Genomic DNA, 4,416 nt, shown 5'->3' on the forward strand with positions numbered 1-4,416 from the left:
TATCATTTTAGCTTTTCTCAGGCGTTTGAGAAACATTTTTCGCTGCCTGAGGGTTTGAAGCCATTTTAAACGGCGTGCCGGTAAATCTTTTAAAGAGATACCTCGTTTTTTAACAAGGTTTGAGGGGGTGTTTGTGTTTTCCAACACTGGCTGCAGTGTTTCGGTCGCAGCATTTAAGCAGGACTCGGATGTACCCATCCCAGGGTCCACCCCTGTGCTTAAAGGCTCTGGGGGTTCTGCAAAACCAGGCCGGGTCGGTATATGCTTTTGTAACACCCATTTCTTTTCAAGTTTGTTTTTACGAGTTGGTGGTGTGTTCTTTTTCATCCTTTTTTTAGCTATGGTGTTCACCCTGTTTTTAGAATCCCTAGCGAACAGGGCTTGTTTGGCCTTAGACACGCGCTTACGCATGTCTACTAGATGTTTTTTACCAAACAGATGTCTCAAGCGCCAGGCCTGGCGTCATAATCTAGAGCTGTTATGCGGGCCTGATAAGTGTTTTTCCTTTCGCAGTTTTTTTAAACCGGGGGCCCAAAATAACTCTTTTACAACGTGTCCCTTTTTAGAAGCCCGGATATTTACAAAACTGTTGGCTGTGTTGAGATTCACAGGCGCTGGGTTATTTAAGGGTTGTATATTCGAATCTGTACAATAAATGATGGGTATGCGTCTTTGTTGGTTTATACCGTTGGGCCCCCTGCAGGACAGATCAAGGGGTTTCGGGGAATATCCTGTTTCACGGATGACAGATGCATATCCGCAGTTTTGAGACCCTATTTTTATGGGGGAATCTGAAATTATTATAATAGGCGTCGCCTCTAGGACGACCCTGGTGTTAGGTTGAACACCCCCACCATCTAGAGCTTCAACCCCCACCTTCTACGGTCCCTAACACCCTCTTGGTGTTAGGGACCGTAGGTGTGTATGCCTGGGGTGGTGTTATATCTCTACAGCCCGGGGGCCACAAGAGCTGATGACCAGAGCCTATGCGGATGGGGATTGCTGGAGAGTACACAGGAGGCGGGGTGATCTCACCCCAAGCCGGAGACCCCTGTGGCGGACTATCAGAGACTATGCGGTTGGGGCTCGTTGGGGAGTACAAATGAGGGGGTGGGCTCTTACCACAGCTGGGGGTCCACGGACGTGGGCTAACCGTCCCTCTGTCTAAAAGGTTTTCGGAGCCCACTACCGGGAGCCCCGGACCCGGTATAAGCGCACCCCCTGTCTGTGTCTCCTGGGGAGATACAGCATTAACAGGTGCTACAGGTATGAGTGATTCAATAGGCAGTGGTATATGATTGTTGGGAACAATAATACGTTGGGGGTTAATGGGTACTACAACATTTGCAACCCCTTGAAACACCCGCCCCCTTTTAAGCGATAAGCCCCTGTTTTTATTTAAAATGAACTTGTTTGCAGACCCTTGAGACACCCGCCCCCTTTCAAGAGATAAGCCCCTCTTTTTATTTAAAATGAACTTGTTTGCAGACCCTTGAGACACCCGCCCCCTTTTAAGCGCTAAGCCCTGCTTTTCATTTAAAAGGAGCTTTACTGCCCCATCTAACACATCATTACAAACAGCGGCTTTATACAACAGCGGTGTAGGCGGCTGACCTGCAACTGGAGGGGTTCGAGCTGTCGGGGTCACAGTGGACGGCTGCGCTATAACTTCTTTCTCAACAGCAGCAGCACACGCCCCTAAAATAAAAGAAAAAAAAACAGTTTTAGTTTTATATTAAAGACCAAGTAATACATTACGGCACATTGTTCAGGTCAAACTCAAGGTATACGAACCCCTTTAAAATATTAAAAGCAACTGGTTGATAAAAATTAGGCCTGTGCAGCACTCTGTAAAACCCCATAACGGACCGCTCATGTTCTTCTAAAGACACGCTGAAATATTAACGACACCTGCTATGGAGAAAAAAAAGAGTAGCTCTCAGTGATCCTTTAAGCATACTTACATTCTGTACCCCAGCCAGGGTGCTTCCTTTTTAATGACGGGTTCACCGCAGGTGTTGGGTATCTGGCATGGGTCCTGGGGGTGGCATCAGAGGCTGATGGTCCAGCGGTCTGGGGATCTGAGGAGGGGCGTGATGCCGTTGGTCCCACACTGGGTGTATCTGCAATAAAAACCAAAGAAAACAGTTACCACCAGGTTCTACATCAAATCGTCACATGGCAGACCTATGCTTCAAATACATCATCATGTTTTACACTAAAGACTCAATTTGTGGAAAGCATCAGGATTCCTATATAAAAAAAAGCATACATGCTTTACAGGGTTCACCTATAATAATTACCTGCTACAAGAGCCGATGCCTCTCGCACATCTGCAGAAGCGGCGCCCGCATGGATCACTGCTAGAAAATAAGGAAACAACATATGTTATTGTAAATACCCATTATTAAATAACTATAATCATCTTATGCTCGTGCCATAAAACTACATTATGTATATTAATAACAGTTACTAATAACATCTGTATTAAAAGTACACACCGGCGGTATCGATACTAGGAATTCCGTATTCTGCCAAGAGGTCGATAAGTGCTTCGGAATTTATACATGCGTCTTCCAAGGAGGCATCCCATGCAGCATAGCCATCTGCTGGAAGCAATAATAAAATAAATAGATAAATAAATAAGCCTCCGGTCTCCCATACTGCAAATGCCCAATCCTTGGGGGTAACAGACACCCACACGTACAAGAAGCACAACAACCCCTGCTTGGGGCCCTTATTAACTGTGGACCCTTGGGGATCAACTCGATGGGGACCTGGACAGGGAGGCTAATAGTTCTGCCCAGCCTTGATGCATAACATTCTTTAAAATGTACAATATACCCCATTGTGCTGTTTCCTTGAGCTAGCTTTATCAAACAGTAACATCAAACATAGTGCAAATGCCTTCCGGCGTTATTTCAAAACAGCCTTCTAAAAGTTAATGGCTTAAATGGAGCCATAAATATGCGACTGTTGTAAAATAAAATGCCTAAACCAGGTGTGCCATCAGCCCTTTCATTTATAAAGAACAGAGGTGTATACTTCATGAATGCCTGTAACCCGCGGGTGCTTTAAAGCTTCTGTAAACCTTTATTTATTTATTTATTTATTTATTTTTGTCTTAAAATAACAGGCATGTCTTTTAAAAATGAATGCGGTATTCCTCACGTGTGTTTTATAGAGACTGTAAACCAGGGCTCAAATCATGGTAAATGAGAAACATTGACTGGCCACTTTGAATTTGAGTTAAAGTCGAACTCGTGGATCGAACATCAGGCGGCTTGCCGCCAGACACTTCACCAGTGCACTATAGAGCCTGATGAAAAAGAACAAGCAACTAAAAGTTAAAATGTCCCATTTTGGTACTGCAAGATCCAGGGAAAACATTTGTATTCGGCCTTGGATTTTAAAGCATCCCCACATATTAACGTTTTCAGAAACACTGTCAGAAGAAAATATCCGCGCTTGGCTGTGTGTGTGTGCGTTGATTTTATGAAAGGCAAATGCCATTTGTGCTTTGCAATTTGGCTGGTTATGCAAAGCCAGTTTAATGAAATGTGCATAATTCAACTAAATATGCTCATTTCTGTAGGCGTCCCATCCCATGCTGTTTGTTTACGAGCACCCCCCACTTTATTTATTTATTTTTTTTGTTGTAAAGTTGGGGCTCTGCAGCTGCTGTTTGCGGCTGCAGCGCCCTTCATTTGCAGGAATGATTTTTTTTTTTTTTTATTTTTTTTTAAATGTCCGGGGAGCTGCGAATTTCCACAGCTCCCCGGCCACTGGAGCACATGCGGCACACAGGCCCCCCACCCCCAACCCATGGATCAGGGAGGGGGCCCATTTTTAAATTAGCCCTGGAGGGGTGAACAGGGATGGCTCGGCCCTGTTCACCCCTCCAGGACGAACACAGTGAACAGCCTCAGCTCTGCATGATGCCAGAGTCCCAGGCAAGCTTGTTTCAATAGATAAGGATTATCTTATCTATTGAAATGCGCTTGCCTGCGGCTCTGGCTTCCTGTTGCTGGGCCTTTGTTCACCAGCCCCCAGCAGCAGGAAGCCAGAGGCAAACTGTGTGCCTCTTGATACAGATGCACATTTTTCGTTTTAAAAATAAATACATGCGTGGATTCGCATTGAGATGTCTGGGCAGGGGTGGACTGGGAACCAAAAGAGGCCCTGGAAATAATTTTCAAGGTGACCCCATATAACACATTTGCAGCAATCCCAAACCATTTCCTAAGAGAAAATGTGAAAATAAAATACAAAAGAGGCCCATGGTGCAGAGGCCCACCAGAAATTCTCCAGAGTTTCCTGCAGGCCAATCCACCCCTGGGTCTGGGGCTTACAGCAGCCATCCGCACCATGTAGATGCTAATGCAGCCACTCAGGGCGGATGACCGCTGCATACAG

The 4,416-nt window shown here is 45.4% G+C and overlaps 1 long non-coding RNA gene across 1 annotated transcript; it reads right to left on the bottom strand.

The window, feature by feature from the left end:
* Nucleotides 1–1,459: 1,459 nt before the first annotated feature.
* LOC138528072 (uncharacterized) lies at nt 1,460–2,357 on the bottom strand. Its single transcript, XR_011284105.1, has 3 exons — nt 2,304–2,357; nt 1,965–2,123; nt 1,460–1,698 (listed from the first exon to the last, which is right to left on the bottom strand). It is a non-coding gene; the product is annotated as an uncharacterized lncRNA (long non-coding RNA).
* Between the last annotated feature and the right edge of the window lie 2,059 nt (nt 2,358–4,416).

The sequence above is a fragment of the Ambystoma mexicanum genome, chromosome 7q (assembly GCF_040938575.1).
Source record: "Ambystoma mexicanum isolate Mex_15411 chromosome 7q, UKY_AmexF1_1, whole genome shotgun sequence".
NCBI classification, from domain to species: Eukaryota; Metazoa; Chordata; class Amphibia; order Caudata; family Ambystomatidae; genus Ambystoma; species Ambystoma mexicanum.